At 45.5% G+C, this 16560-nt stretch overlaps 1 protein-coding gene across 1 annotated transcript in view; it reads right to left on the minus strand.

Annotated features, from left to right (window-relative positions):
• Nucleotides 1-12988, minus strand: part of slc68a1a (solute carrier family 68 member 1a) — a 43790-nt gene extending 30802 nt beyond the window's left edge. Inside the window, exon 1 of the mRNA XM_078565136.1 lies at nt 12839-12988. The gene's annotated coding sequence lies outside the window, so the exon portion shown is untranslated. The remainder of the gene's footprint in view (nt 1-12838) is intronic.
• Nucleotides 12989-16560: the final 3572 nt, after the last annotated feature.

The following is a 16560-nucleotide window of genomic DNA, read 5'->3' on the forward strand; positions in this document are numbered from 1 at the left end:
GTTTCAAGATGGAATGAGGCTGGCCAACAAATGGTTCAGGGTTTGAGAGAGTCATCCAGATTACAGTGAGCTGGACAGATCGATTGCCTGCCCCTGCCTGAAACTGTTACTATGTTAACACCTCATCATTCATCATGACAAAGTAACTGTAATTCCAGAAAAAGCACCAAAATTAATTATTGAACATTGGAACGAACAGCCTGTACTGTCTGAATAAATATCTATACCAAATTATTACCTTAAAACAATAATCCAGGTATAACAGGAAAATAGCAAACTCCCTTGGTTTACTTCAAAAATGATACATACTGTTTGGCAAGTTTACAAAATCAAAAGGGTCATCAGCCTTTCCTCATACATCATTCTCTTAAGTCCTGGGATCAATCACAGATTGAAAATGTAGTTAAAGTATCCCAGAAATCTTTGCTATTAGTTGAGTAAAACACAAGTAAAATATTGCGATACTCCTGAGCAGCTCTGAGTGAAATGCAATACAAAATGATTCATATTTGATCCCTAATGCATGTTTAATTTGTCTACCTCAGCTGGGGCAGTGGTGGTGCACATGATTGGGCTCAGTGATTTCAAGCTGGAGACTGGGAATATTATCTGGGTCAGTGATGTACAAGAGGCAGCCAGCTGGTCAGATGGGGTCCACCAGTTACTTTGAGCCGACCTACTAATCTTCTGCCATTTCTGACTTTGCTTCTGCTCATCATAAACAGATTGCAGTAGCTATAGACAGCTCTTAAAAGTTCCCAGGCCCAACTTATGGAGTGGCCTTTCCTGATCCTCCACGCTCAGGGAGAATGGCTTGGGGGAGAAAAAAAGGGAGCAATAACTCGGGAGGGCGGGCATTGCTTCATATATGTGGAGGTCACTGTTTGCATGGGGGTCTTTCGATTGGGGAAGGTCCACCTTATGACTATGGAATTATGTTTTTCACTCACCAGTTTTGCCACATGCATCAATTCTCCAGCTCTGAAAAGTTGGACATTCCTAGTCTCCTACCTCCACCCAATTACTCATCTGAATGGACACCAAGAGTCAATCATGAAAATTTCAGTACAGAGGCAGCCATTTGGCTCACTCTTCATGTTGATGGCAGCTCTCTTACCCAAAGATAACAGCTCTGACCCTGTTTCCCAGTAGCTTTTAATGCCTTTCTTCTTTAAATGCTTAAATAATTCCCTCTTAAGTGTCATAACAGACTTGGACACTTGGCTTCAATACCAGTTAGTGGTAAAGCACTCTCTGTTTTTGGTGCATCACTGCCCAAGGATATATAGGAAGAACAGCTGTTTGAACAAAGGTAACATTGACATCCATACTAAACCATAAACCTCTTCTTAGGAGGAGGCAGAGAAAGTTGGTGGGAATAAATTAAACTTTGCAAGTGAAACCTTAAATAATGTTAACAGAAGACGTCATGCAACAGATGAGACCCTAAGTTGCAATGCCCTCACATTCTCAACATCTAGACTGCTCTTTTTTCAATATTTATTTTCCCATGCCTTGTGGTTCTTGTTGTACTATGTGCCGCTTCTTCATGCAAGGCAGGCAATCTGTTGCCTGGTCTATTTTTAACTTGCACAACTTTAGCCCAGAGTGACTCTCCTGCCAGTTCTCCTCCCCATGCTGAGAAAACACCCAGCAGTTATCCTATGTTTCGACTGATGAAGTGAACCAAGTCTTTCCAACCACCATGTATTTTCATAATATATGATCTCTGGGCACTTAAATTTTAATTTGCACTCAAAAGTAACCAATTTTATCAGGCCTAGATTAAGGGCTCTTTCTGATATGTCTGGCAAGTCTATTTTTAAACCAACATGCAGTTCGATACAAATTTTCTTTCTCAGAATCTTGCATTCTTCACTAAGGTTATACTTATTTTCTATTTGCACTTAGACTAAACCATTAGTAATAGTCACAAAGTGAATTAAACAAATCTATTTTATACCAATTCTACAGTGGTGGAATAAATCACCCTTCAAGGTCCTGTGTCTATAGCACACCGAAATGAAAATCTTAAAATATAGCCAGCCTCTGTTTCATTTATACGCATGCAATAAAACCTTGTAAGTGCTTACAACATATTAAAAATGCTCATTTGTGAAACAATATAATACTTCCCTTGCAGATAACATTCAAACATTTGAGTACTTTAAAGAATCCAAAACAGGAAACGCACAGTTGGTCAATCAGTAGTTATAGAAAGTGGGACAGAGGCAGATTCATGTTTCAGGTGTATTCCTTCATCAGAACCAGTTACACAGGGAATTGGTGAGGCCACACCTGGAGTATTGCGTGCAGGTTTGGTCTCCCTACCTAAGAAAGGATATACTTGCCATAGAGGGAGTGCAGCGAAGGTTCACTGGGCTGATACCGGGAATGGCAGGATTATTATATGAGGAGAGATTGGTTCGACTGGGCCTGTATTCACTAGGGTTTAGAAGAATGAGAGGGGATCTGATTGAAAAGTACAAAATTCTAACAGGGCTAGACAGACTAGATGCAGGGAGGATTTTTCCCCTGGTTGGGGAGTCTAGAACCAGGGGCCACAGTCTCAGGCCATTTAAGACAGAGATGAGGAAAAATTTCTTCACTCAGAGGGTGGTCAACCTGTGGAATTCTCTACCACAGAAGGCTGTGGAGGCCGGGTCACTGAGTATATTCAAGAAAGAAACTGATAAATTTATGGACATTAGGGGCATCAAGGGGTATGGAGAGAAAGCGGGAATATGGCGTTGAGATAGAGGATCAGCCATGATCATATTGAGCAGGCTCAAAGGACCAAATAGCCTACTCCTGCTCCTTGTTTCTATGTAATAAAATGCCAGAAAGTCATTCTGATTTTTACAATCAATGTATTGTAAATAAGAGAGAGGTAGCTCATTTGTAAAGCGACATGTACTTCATTGCAAATCTCAGATTTAAAAATGCTATACAACAACTTTCATTTTTTTGTATATCACTTAATTCTAGAAAAAACGTCTCAAGCACTGAGATGCAAATCAGATAAACTGACACTGGGTCAAAGGGTATTAGGGAGGATTACCAAAGGTATGATTAAATGGTTTTAAGGAGGGTGGAGAGGGAGCAGGATTTAGGTAGAAAATCCCATGGGGTGGGGTGGGTGGGAAGAAGGTTTATTGGGCTGGAGGGGGAACAGAAATAGGGAAGGGAAAGGCCATGAGGGAGTTAAACATTAAGTTGAAAATTATAAGCATTGGGAGGTCAAGAGCAAATGGTTGGTCAGCAGATGACAATAGTTGAGCATGACATTGTGTGGGATGAATAGTCGCAGTCTCCAATCATCCACCGTCCATAAGGGGCAAGTAATCCAAAGCATGGGGCTCACATCCTATCCCATACCAAGTCTCGCTCCCATCAACCCATTCTTGCTGACGTACATTAGCTTTCAGTCCCCCGGCACCTCCAAATTTAAAAGATTTGAACCACTCCATTACCTTGCCCCTCTCTATCCCTGTGATCTCCTCATTCATTAACCCCTCATTCCACCCACTTCAAGGATCTGTTCCTTTGGTCTCTTGAGCATCCACATTCCTCTTCACCTCTATTCATTAGCCATGCCTTCAGCCACCTATGTCTCGTGCTCAGGAATTCCCCGTCTAAACCCCTCTCTACTTCCCTCCTCTTCAACAATCTTGGAGCTGGGCCAGATAGTCTGTAATGAAAGATTGGCAGGAAAAACTGTAACTGAACAATAGGCTACCTTCAAAAAAGAATTGGTTCGGGCACAGTCAATGTATATTCCATCAAAAGATAAAAGGTATGGCAAACAAATCCAGAGCTCCCTAGATGAGAAAGGAGATAGAAATTAGGATAAAGAAGAAAAAAGTGCATTTATAACAGGTGTCATGTAGAAAACACAATTGAGAACCAAGAGGAATACAGAAGGTTCAGAGGGGAGGTGAAAAAACAGAAGTGAAAAGGGCTTATGAGAAAAGATTGGCAGCCAACATAAAGGGGAATCCCAAAGTCTTCTATAAGCATATAAATAGTAAAAGGGTGGTAAAAGGAGTAGGGCCGATTAGGGATCCAAAAGGGAATTGACACATGGACAAAAGGGCCATGGCGGAGGTATTAAATGAATACTTTGCATCTGTCTTTACCAAGGAGGTGTAAATGCTACCCAGGCCATGGTGACAGACAAGGAAACTCTGTCACCAGCAGGATTCAAAACTAATAAGGACGAAGAATTGAATAGGCTGCCGGTACTTAAAGTTGACAAGGCACCGGGACCGGATGAGATGCATCCAATGATATTGAAGGAAGTGAGAGCAGAAATTGCAGGGCACTGGCCATAATTTTTCTGCCTTCCCTAGGCTCAAGGGTGGTGCCAGAGGACTGAAGAATTGCAACCGTTACACCCTTGTTCAAAATAGGCTGTAAGGATAAGCCCAGCAAATACAGGCCAGTCAGTTTAACTTTAGTAGTGGGCAAGGTTCTAGAAACAATTATTCGGGATAGAATTAGTCATCACATGGAAAAATATGGGTTGATAAGGAAGAGTCAGCATGGGTTTCTAAAGGGGAAATAGTGTTTAACTTACGTGGAGTTTTTTGAACAGGTAACAGAGAGGGTTGACGAGGGTAATGCTGTTGATGTGGTATACATGGACTTTCAAACGGCATTTGATACCGTGCCACGCACCAGACTTGTTATTGCTCATGGAATGAAAGGGACAGTAGCAATGTGGATACAAAATTGGCTGATAAATAAGAAGTAGAGAGTTAAAAACAAAAAGCTAAAAGCTACTGCGGATGCTGGAAATCCAAAACAAAAACAGAATTACCTGGAAAAACTCAGCAGGTCTGGCAGCATTGGTGGAGAAGAAATCAGTTAACGTTTCGAGTCCTCACGACCCTTCGGCAGAACTGAGTATAGTTAGGAGAGAGGTGAAATATAAGCTATAGTTAGGAGAGAGGTGAAATATAATATATTATATTATACACCTTATACCTTATATTTCACCTCTCTCCTAACTATACTCAGTTCTGCCGAAGGGTCGTGAGGACTCGAAACGTTAACTGATTTCTTCTCCACCGATGCTGCCAGACCTGCTGAGTTTTTCCAAGAAGCAGAGAGTGTTGGTCAATGGATGTTTTTTGGGCTGGAGGGAGATTTGTAGTGGAGTTCCCCGGAGTCGGTAAGAGATGATCTAGATCTTGGTGTGCAGGGGACAAATTCAAAGTTTGTGGATGATACGAAGCTCGGGAGTATTGTGGACTGTGAGGAGGATGGTGCGGAACTTCAAGAGGACATAGACAAGTTGGTGGAGTGGGCAGATAGGTGGTAGATGAAGTTCAGTGTGGAGAATTGAGAGGTGACGCATTTTAGTAGGAAGACAATATAAAATAAGGGACGAAATTTTGAAGGAGGTGCAGGGTTAAAAGACCTGGGTGTGTATGTACATAGATCATTGAAGGTGGCAGCATTGGTGGAGAGGGCACTTAATAAAGCATAAAGTATCCTGGGCTTTATAAATAGGGGCATAGAGCACAAGAGCAGGGAGGTTATGCTGAATTTATATAAGACACTTGTTAGACCTCAGCTGTACAGTACTGGGCACCACACTATAGGAAGGATGTGAACACATTGGAGAGAGCGCTGAAGAGGTTTACAATAATGCTTCCAGGGATGACAAACTTCAGCTATGAGGCTAGATTGGAGAGGTTGGGACTGTTCTCCTTGGAGAGAAGGCTAAGAGGAAATTTGATGGAGATATTCAAAATCTTGAGGGGACTGGATAGAGTAAATGGGAAGAAGCTGTTCCCACTCATAAAAGGATCAAGAATGAGAGGGCACAAATTTAAAGTGATTTGCAAAAGAGGCAAATGTGACAGGAGAAAAACCTTTTCACACAACGAGTGGTTTGGATCTGGAATGCACTGCCTGGAAGTGTGGTGGAGGCAAGTTCAATCGAGGCAATCAAGAGGGCATTGGATGATTATTTAAATAGAAACAATGTGCAGGGGTACAGGGAAAAAGGAGGGCATTGGCACTAGGTCATAATGCTCATTTGGAGAGCTGATGCAGATATGATGGGCTGAATGGCCTCCTTCTGTGCCATTAAAATTCTGCGATTCTTTAAAACTCAGGTTACAGTCGTTCTCCGAATACTGAATCTCCTCCTTTGGCTAAGTATTCACTTTTTGAATACTGTTCAGTGAAGCACTTTGGAATTTGTTACTATGTTGAAGGTACAATATAACTGCATTATTATTGTTGCAATGTTCTCTCAGCCATGTTGTGCTAGCCAATCTCAACAACAATAACGTCACTGGGTCAAAAGCCTGGAACTCCCACCCAAACAGCACCATGCATCTACGCCACACGGACTGCAATTAAACATGAAGTGTTTAAGAATGAGGCTCACCATCACCTTCTCAAGGACAATTAGGGAAGGGCAATAAATGCTGGACTTGCCAGTGATGCTCACATTCCATGAAGAAGTAAAAAACTTGTATCATTCAACACTATTAACAGACACTATGGAACGAACTTCACAAAAGCAGTAGAAAGGGAAATCTAGTATCAAGTCACAGTGATAGCTTTAAGGTCCACCCTAAAAGAGGAGAGTTAGAGGTTCTGGAAGAGAATTCCAGAGTTGAAGGCCTGGAGAGCTGAAGGACAGCCACCACTGATGTAGCAATTAAAGTTGAGGAAGCACAAGAGGCCAGATTTAGATGAGCACAGAAGCCTCCTAAGGGAGTGGGACTGCTGGAGATTGCAATATAGAGAGGGGTGAAGCCATGGAGGGACTTGAACAGAGGGATACGAATTTCAAATTAGAGGTTTTGTTTGATCCGGAGCTATTGTAATGGCATCAAGCATAGGGTGAACTGGACTTGGTAAGAGTAGGGTCACAGGCAGAATTCTGGATGATCTCAGGTTTATGGAGGATAGGATGAGAGAGGCTGGGCAGGACTGCATTGGAACAGCCAAGTCTAGGGGTAACAAAGGCATGGATGAGATCTGCTTCAGCAGCAGATAAGCTAAGGCAGGCGTAAATTACAGAGTTGGAAAGAGGTGGTCTTAGTGACGATGCAGATATGTGGTCAGAAACTCAACCTGTGATCAAGTATGACACCAAGATTGCAAACAGTCTGGGTGTTCAGCCTCAGACAGTTGCCAGGGAGAGGAGTGGAGTCAGTAACTAGGGAATTGAGTAGCAGGGATCAATGACGATGGCCATTCAATTGGAGAAAGTTACTGCTCACCCAGTACTGAATCAGCAGTGAAGGCAATACAGACATTTCAATTGGCCTTAGCACCCCTGAGTTAGAGATGGGAAACTCATTTATCACTAGTGACAGCTTTATACATTGTATACAAGTAACAATATAGATATAGGAAGTAATGGTGTATAAAGGCAGCACATTAGAAGGGCAATAGGAAATGTCACAATAATATGTAATATGGCTTTGACATTCTGCCATGTTGCTGAGTTATTGATCCAAGAAGAAGTGGAGCCAAATAACTCAGGTCCGGAAAATAGAATAAGGCAAGTCAGTCTACATGACGTGTGAATGCCAGATTAGGATTGGGTTTGAGTTTGGGTTTGCTGCACACAATGATTAAACAACCTGCCTACATTAACAGCCAAAGCTAATATATGAATAGTGGCCACTTAATAAAGGGACAGGATTAGTAAGTTTGTGGATGACACAAAGATTGGCCGGGCAGTTAACAATGAGGTTGAGTGTCTTGGGCTACAGGAAGATATAGACGGGATGGTCAAATGGGCACATAAGTGGCAGATGGAATTTAACCCTGAAAAGTGTGAGTTGATACACTTTGGAAAGAGTAGTTTGACAAGGAAGTATTCAATGAATGACATGACGCTAGGAAGTTCTGAGGAACAAAGGGACCTTGGCGTGCGTGTCCATAGATTTCTGAAGGCGGAGGGGCATGTTAGTGTGGTGGTGACAAAGGCATATGGGACACTTGCCTCTATCATTCGAGGCATAGATTACAAAAGTAGGGAGATCATGTTGGAGTTGTATAGAACCTTGGTGAGGCCACAGCTGGAGAACTGTGTGCAGTTCTGGTCGCCACATTATAGGAAGGATGTGATTGCACTGGAGGGGGTGCAGAGAAGATTCACCAGGATGTTGCCTGGAATGAAACATTTAAGTTATGAAGAGAGGTTAGATAGACTTAGGTTGTTTTCGTTGGAGCAGAGGAGACCGAAGGTCGACCTGATTGATGTGTACAAGATTATGAGGGGCATGGACAGGGTGGATAGGGAGCAGCTGTTCCCCTTAGTTGAAGGGTCAGTCACAAGGGGACATAAGTTCAAGGTGAGGGGCAGGAGGTTTAGGGAGGTTGTGAGGAAAAACCTTTTTACCCAGAGGGTGGTGACAGTCTGGAATGCGCTGCCTGGGAGGGTGATGGAGGCAGGTTGCCTCACATCCTTTAAAAAGTACCTGGATGAGCACTTGGCACGTCATAGCATTCAAGGCTATGGGCCAAGTGCTGGTAAATGGGATTAGGTAGGTAGGTCAGGTGTTTCTTACGTGCAGACTCGATGAGCCGAAGGGCCTCTTCTGCAATGTGACATTCTGTGATTCTGAGTGCAATCAGCCGCTATAAAACTAAAGCAGCATGCAGTTAATATATGCAGAATTGGACTTATTAGCCATCTCAGAACCCAGCAAACCAGAATCATCCTCAACCCCAAGGGACTGCCTAGGTTGATATTAAAAGGAAGAATGAAAGACTGGGAGAAAACAGGTAGAAGAAAAAACAAGTTGCAGTTATATAGAGAACAAAACAAAGAACAAAGAAAAGTACAGCACAGGAACAGGCCCTTCGGCCCTCCAAGCCTGTGCCAATCATATTGCCCGTCAACTAAAACATTTTGCACTTCCGGGGTCCGTATCCCTCTACTCCCATCCTATTCATTTAATTGTCAAGCTGCCTCTTAAACACTATTATCGTACCTGCTTCCACCACCTCCTCTGGCAGCGAATTCCAGACACTCGCTACCCTCTGCTTAAAAAACTTACCCCGCACATCTCCTCTATAGTTTTCTCCTCTCACCTTAAATCTATGTCCCCTAGCAATTGACTCTTCCACCCTGGAAAAAAGCTTCTGACTATCTACTCTGTCTATGCACTCATAATTTTGTAAACTTCTATCAAGTCGCCCCTCAATCTCCGTCGCTCTAGTGAGAACAATAAATAGAGCTTTGCTCAACCTCAGGAAATTGGTTTTACAGCAATTAAGTGCTTTCGATATGTAGTCACTGTTGTAGTGTAGGAAACATAGCACGAAAATTATACACTGTCAGGTCCCACAATCAGTCATGAAATACTGACCAGATAATCTGTTTTAGTAAGGTAGGCTGGGAGATAAACATTGGCCTGGACACCCAGGATAACCACCCTGCTCTTGTTCTGAAATAGTGCCTGCCATAGGATCGTTTATGTCCACCAAAAAAGCCAGATGAAGGCTTAGCTAAATATCTTATCTGAGATGGCATCTTTCACAGCACAGCACTGCCTTTACACTGCACTGGTGTCAGCCTAGACGTATTCTAGTCTCCAGAGTGAGAATCAGAGATTAGTGCCACTACAGAGCTGAGGATGACACACAAATGAATCAATTGTATGGAATGATCTAGGCAGTTCTGACTTTCCCAACTGGTTATCCAAATGTGGGGGTGAGTGGGTAAGGAAATGAAAAAATAAAGTAACCCAAAACTTCACGACATTAACTAAAAAGGCCAGAAGAGAAGACCATGTGGCCCATTAAAGGTGCCTTGAGTACAAAGCAAGCATATTCACTCATCCTGAAGTATTTACCTCCACTTACTGCCAAGCAAATTATTCCCAACATTTAGAAGATATTTCCTACCACTGGATTTAAAATGTAATTTTTACTCATTTACCTCTGCCTCAGCCCATCTACTGTTGAAACTCTCCTCCAATCTCCCATTACCCCCAGACCAATCCATTCCAACGTTTTCCTGAATGGCCTCATCTTACACTCTCCATAAAACAGCTCATCCAAAACTCTGCTGCCCATATTCTAACCTAACCCACGCCAAGGCCTGCTCACTCTACTGACCTACACTGGCTCTTGGTCCACATATGCTTCAATTCTAAAATTTGCAATCTCGTGTTAAAATCCCTCCTTGGCCATGTTCTCCTCCAACCCTCAATCACTGCAACCTCAAGAGTTTTTGGCCCTACAATTGATGGCCATGCCTTCTGCCACTTCGATCCTACTCACTGGAATTCACTCCTTAAACTTCTGTATCTCTCGACCTCTCTCATCCATAATTTGTATTATGACTTTCCTTACAAATTATGTAAATTGGACCCTACTACATGGGAAAAACAACCTTGGACAGATCCAAATCAAGAAATCGCCATCATCAAACAATCTCAACATTTGAGAACAGACTCGGGTCCCTACAGGACAAGTGAGCAAGCTGTAAAGCCAGTACCAGTTCTGTCACCCACCGCTCCAGTGACTTTATATTAAATATTTGCAATCGAATCTGCAAACCAAGATTTGGATCTTGATTTGCAGATAACATCACACATGAGACAACACCAACCTAGACAGTGAACACCTTGTCCCCTTGCTGAACACTCATCCGAAGTGACAGGAGGATCCCTAATCACAAGCTACCCCTTTGTCCAAGCTTTTAGTCGTCGCTTTTCATTGGCTCGGAGTAAATTTCAGTCTTGTTACACTTCTTTAAAGTACCATGAGGTATTTTCCTGTGTTAAATATAACTGCAAGTTTTGATTAAATGATTAGGAACAGAACACAGCCCGCATTGTAGTAGAAGAAAATAACAAACACCGCCTGAAATGATGAGACCCCGAAAAGTAAAACTCGAGTGATTAACTAACACTAACATACACCCTTTGACTTATGAAGTGCTATTTTGTACAAAAATCATAAAAAATACACAAGGATTCCATACCATTGTGTATTTTTAATTAATTGTTGGCAAAACAACTGCATCATTTGAGAAGTACCAATGGTGGCTTACACTCCCTTAAGTAACATTAGAGTTTTTCTCAATCTCAAGAGGATATCATAAATTTCGGGTCAATAACATAATTTAAAGGGTTCAAATGACAACCATACAACAGCTTACAGTTATATGAATTTAAACAACATCTCAACATACTTTACAAACAGCAAGACACAGAGCAGGAGAAATATAAAATTAAGGAGCAGAGTTGCAAATGCACTATGTTAAGAGGCTGTTAAAGAGAGGGAATGTGTGGTTGGAAAATGGGAAGGGCAGTGGGCGGCGGTGGCAAAAGAGCGTGACAAAGCAGAGAGCAGAGCAACTGAGGGGCAACAGGGAATTATCAGTGCGCGAACTAAAATGGTACATAAATGATCTCACAACAGCCACAGTAAAATTACAGTCTTACAATTGTGGCAAGGCACATATCATTTAGTGAATACAATAAACATAGAAATAATAGTTATCGGTTAAATACACAATTTTTAAACAACCGCAGCTAACTACAGGAATTGAGGAAAGACAAAGGGAAGTTTAAAACAGCTATTCTTGCAAATATTCATCTCTACATAATCATTCAGCCATAAAATTTTGCAAACACTTCTGTACTGATCAATTCCTCAAATTTCCCTACCAGAAAGTAATTTTTTTTTTAAAATGGGCAAAAAAGACTGATCACCCCCAAGATCCAGGTGTGGTAATGTAAGGAACTGACAGCAGACACACAATAGCTCTCTGCTATTCCTCATCCTGGCGAAAGGCCCCAGGCCCCCACTGACCTGCCCCTGGGGAAGCGTCCCGGTACCTCACTGACCTGCCCCTGGGGAAGGGTCCCGGGCCAGCACTGACCTCCCCCTGAGGAAGGGTCCTGGGCCAGCACTGACCTCCCCCTGAGGAAGGGCCCCGGACCCTCACTGACCTCCCCCTGGGAGGGGGGAGGGGAGAAAGGGCCCCGAACCTTCACTGACCTCCCCCCTGAGGAAGGGCCCCGGACCCTCACTGACCTCCCCCTGGGGAAGGGCCCCAGACCCTCACTGACCTCCCCCTGGGGAAGGGCCCCAGACCCTCACTGACCTCCCCCTGAGGAAAGGGCCCCGGACCCTCACTGACCCCCTGAGGAAAGGGCCCTGGACCCTCACTGACCTCCCCTTGAGGAAGGGGCCCCGGACCCTCACTGACCTCCCCTTGAGGAAGGGGCCCCGGACCCTCACTGACCCCCTGGGGATGGGGGCCCGGACCCTCACTGACCCCCTGGGGATGGGGGCCCGGACCCTCACTGACCTCCCCCTGGGGATGGGGGCCCGGACCCTCACTGACCTCCCCCTGGGGAAGGGCCCCAGACCCTCACTGACCTCCCCCTGAGGAAAGGGCCCCGGACCCTCACTGACCCCCTGAGGAAAGGGCCCTGGACCCTCACTGACCTCCCCTTGAGGAAGGGGCCCCGGACCCTCACTGACCTCCCCTTGAGGAAGGGGCCCCGGACCCTCACTGACCCCCTGGGGATGGGGGCCCGGACCCTCACTGACCTCCCCCTGGGGATGGGGGCCCGGACCCTCACTGACCTCCCCCTGGGGATGGGGGCCCGGACCCTCACTGACCTCCCCCTGGGGATGGGGGCCCGGACCCTCACTGACCTCCCCCTGGGGATGGGGGCCCGGACCCTCACTGACCCCCTGGGGAAGGGGTCCGGACCCCCACTGACCCCCTGGGGAAGGGCCCTTGACCCTTGACCCCGGACCCTCGCTCCCCCTCCCGCTTCTGACCGGTTTAAATCCCTGACCGAGGGAAGCGGGTCCCCCTCATCCTGACCGTTATTCCGCCTGGTGTTCCGTGAAGCAGCCACAGCCGGGAAAGCCTCCCTCTCCCGGTCCACATCGCCCGGATCCTTCCCTCTCCAACTCCAGCCGATGATGCGGAGGGTATCTCCCCCGCCGGCCTCTCATCTTCCCCGCTCTCAGCGCTCAGCTCTCGCCCCGCCTCCCGCCTGCGCCCATTGGTCAGTCCTGACCCCGCCCGCGGAGAGCTCCGTGACCCATTGGCTGACATCTCTGTCACTCAAGGCGCTGGCTGTCGCCCCGCCGGGCCGTGGGCGGCCTTCGCGCACGCGCGCCGGTGGGGAAAGGTGCCAGAGTACGCATGCGCGCCGGCACTTTGATTGACACTTGGTGCAGACGTGGCGATTGGGGTCTCAGGAGATGGAATTGGGAACTGCAGAAATTACGGAAACCAGGCTTTAAGGAGCAGAATGGGAGAATAAAACAGGAGTGGGTCGGGAATATAACTTTTGCTTTAAAAGTTCTCAAAAGGTGAAAAAAACGGTTATGTTTTATTTCTATTTGTACAGTAGTCACTGCTGTAATGTAGGAAAATGCACTTTAAAGTGGCTATTTTGCTGATGCTTGTGTACCTTATCCAAAAATCTGACTGCACCACATTAAGTAATAGCGTCATGAAAATGACTCAGTGGTATAATGTTGGTGAAGAGTGTGGGAAATGTGTACAAACATTGTCTGCTTGCTTTCACGCCCTTGAATAACTAAACTCCCCAGTGTAGAACTGAGCCTCACAGGCTAGGAGTTGTGATGCCTCTTTGTAGACTCAGCCATTTGGATGAGGTACCAGAGAAGGCCACTGACAACTGCATGCTAGGGTTGCAAACCATGCAGTGTTTGCCCTGGAGTCTCCAGGCATCAAAGCTCAATCTCCTATACGCTGCTGCGTGCAACACTCGAGAAGAAATAAAGGCACGTTTTAGAAAATAAAGTTTTCTGTCATTTCCTTTGAGTGCTTTTGTTCATGAGTTCAAAAAAAAATGGAGATTGAGAAAAAGGCTGTTTGAGTGAGTGGGCTGGTTGGAGGAAGGAAGTCATACAACGGAAACTTACAAGAATATGTCCAACCAGAGTTGACAACCCTATGTCTAACTGCTGCAGTATGAGTTAGTGGCTTGAGAACAGGAAGGGAATACATACAGAAGAAACTGAATTTACAACACTTAAAACAAACAGAGTTTTGAGATAAAAAGGAATGCTGTCTTTATTGTGTTGCTGACCAGTGAGATCTGGGAATTCATTCTTGTGTTTAAGTCCACCAAAATGGAACAATGAGACAACCCAAAAGAAAAACAGAAACAGAAATACCTGGAAAAACTCAGCAGGTCTGGCGGCAACAGCGGAGAAGAGTACAGTTGACGTTTCGAGTCCTCATGACCCTTCAACAGAACTGACCCAAGTTATTTCCCTCCATTACACAGCAGAATTTAAGTGATACATAACAGATAAGACTTACAGGGACTTCTAGGGAACAGTCCTACTTACTTAGATGTAATTCCTCTGGTCCCATGCAGGACAATGGGCAGCAAGACTCCACCACTGGCTGGCCCTGGTCTTTTTCACTCTATCCAGGTGGTGTGCCGCTCTTAAATGTACTTCACCAAGTCTTCTTTAACCTTCAGTAGCATTGGCTATATTGCTGGACTAGTAATGCCGAGGCCCAGACCAATCATCTGGCGACATGAACTCAAATCCCACCAGAACAGCTGGAGAATTTATAGAATCATAGGAATTTAACTACTTGAATTCAATTAACTGAATTCAATTCAATTCACATTCGCGCCATACAAGTGCCAGGCGATGACCATCTCCAACAAGAGAGAATCCAACCATCGCCCCTTGACATTCAGTGGCATTACCGTAACTGAATCCCCCACTATCAACATCCTGAGGGTTACCATTGACCAGAAACTAAACTGGATTAGCCATATAAATACTGTGGCTACAAGAGCAGTTCAGGGGCAAGAAATTCTGCGGTGAGGAACTCGTCTCCTGACTCCCCAAAGCCCGTCCACTATCTACAAGGCTCAAGTCAGGAGTGTGATGGAATATTCTCCACCTGCCTGGGTGAGTACAGCTCCAACAAAACTCAAGACACCATCCAGGACAAAGCAACTTTGATTGGCACCCCATCCACAAACATTCTCTCCCTCCACCACTGACGCAGTGTGTACCATCTACAGTATGCACCAAGGCTCCTTTGACAGCACCTTCCAAACTCATGACCACTGTCAGCTAGAAGGACAAGGGCAGCAGGCACATGGGAACACCATCGCCTGGACTGCAGTGGTTCAAGAAGGCAGCTCACCACCATCCTCTCAAGGGCAATTGGGGATGGGCAATAAATGCTGGCCATGCCAGCAATGCCCACATCCCATGAATGAATTAAAAACTTCAATTAATTGAATAAACCTGGAATAAAAAGTTAATAGCAGTGATAGTGACATGGGTAAAAACCCATCTGGTTAACTCATGTCCTTTAGGGAAGGAAATCTGCCATCCCTACCTAGTCTGGCCTATTGTGAAACAAAAACAAAAATTGCTGGAAAAACTCAGCAGCTCTGACAGCATCTGCGGAGAGAAAGACAGAGTTAATGTTTCGAGTCCGTATGACTCTTCTTCAGAACCTATTGTGACTCCAGAGACAGCAACTATTAACTTCCCAATGAAATTGCTGAGCAAGTTGTATTCAAAAAGGTGGCTGATCACCACCTTCTCAAGGGCAGTTAGGAGGAGTGAGGCCATGCCCTTTGGGAACTGGGCTGACTGATTCTCTGTCCTCTTCACCGTCAGGTCACGCTGCTGGCGATATGGTTCGGAGGGATCAGGCCATGCGCTAGAAACTGGAAGGAATATGTGGGAGCAACGCTCCCTCTCCATTGCGGGTAAGAACCTGGTCATCAGGTGTGAGGCACTCTCGGTGTTGCTGTGCCTGGTGCAGGTTTGGCCCAGTCCTCACTTGTGCGCAATGACGATCACCCGAGCCATCTTCCGCTTTATCCGGAGGTCAAAAAAGGGCCTTGTTTGCGGGGACACCATATACAAACCTCTAGATAAAGGGGGGAAAAACGTGCCCAACATCGCCCTCATCCTGATGGCCACCTTTATGTGTGGCTGCATCAAGCTGTGCGTAGACTTTCGGTACACAAACACCAGGTGTTATTACATGCTGAGGTTCTATTTGTCCCCGGTGTTGCGAAGGACGGGTCTGGCCACGCTGCCGCAGAACGCTCCACCTATCGGAACCTGTCCCTCGTGGGAAAATTCATGCTGAGAAACACCTTTGACCACAAGCCCATCGGGCAAGGGTCTGTATGTAACGCCCTAGAGGCCCTGCGGGAAAAGGAGATGGTGGATCCTGTTGGGTGGTTCCCCGAGCAGACTGTCAGTCATTTAGCAGAATACCTCATCGACAGAACTTTCAAACAAGCGCCAAGATGTAGCTTGGCCGGTGGCCAAGGCCCTCCCCATCAGATCTTTCCTACATGCCTGGAGTCTCAACATCCCCCCCTCCACTGTTCTTCCCCCCACCACCACACGTAGCCCTCCAGGTGGCTGTGATGGGGGAAGAGACCATTGTCCACCTCCTTGTGGAATGTGCCTTTGCAAATAAAGTCTAGAGAGAGATGCAGTGGTTTTTTTCGCGGTTCATCCCAAGCAGCTGCCTGACACAGGACTATGTGCTCTACGGGCTGTTCC

This window comes from Cetorhinus maximus, chromosome 20 (genome assembly GCF_964194155.1).
Source record: "Cetorhinus maximus chromosome 20, sCetMax3.hap1.1, whole genome shotgun sequence".
Taxonomy (NCBI): Eukaryota; Metazoa; Chordata; class Chondrichthyes; order Lamniformes; family Cetorhinidae; genus Cetorhinus; species Cetorhinus maximus.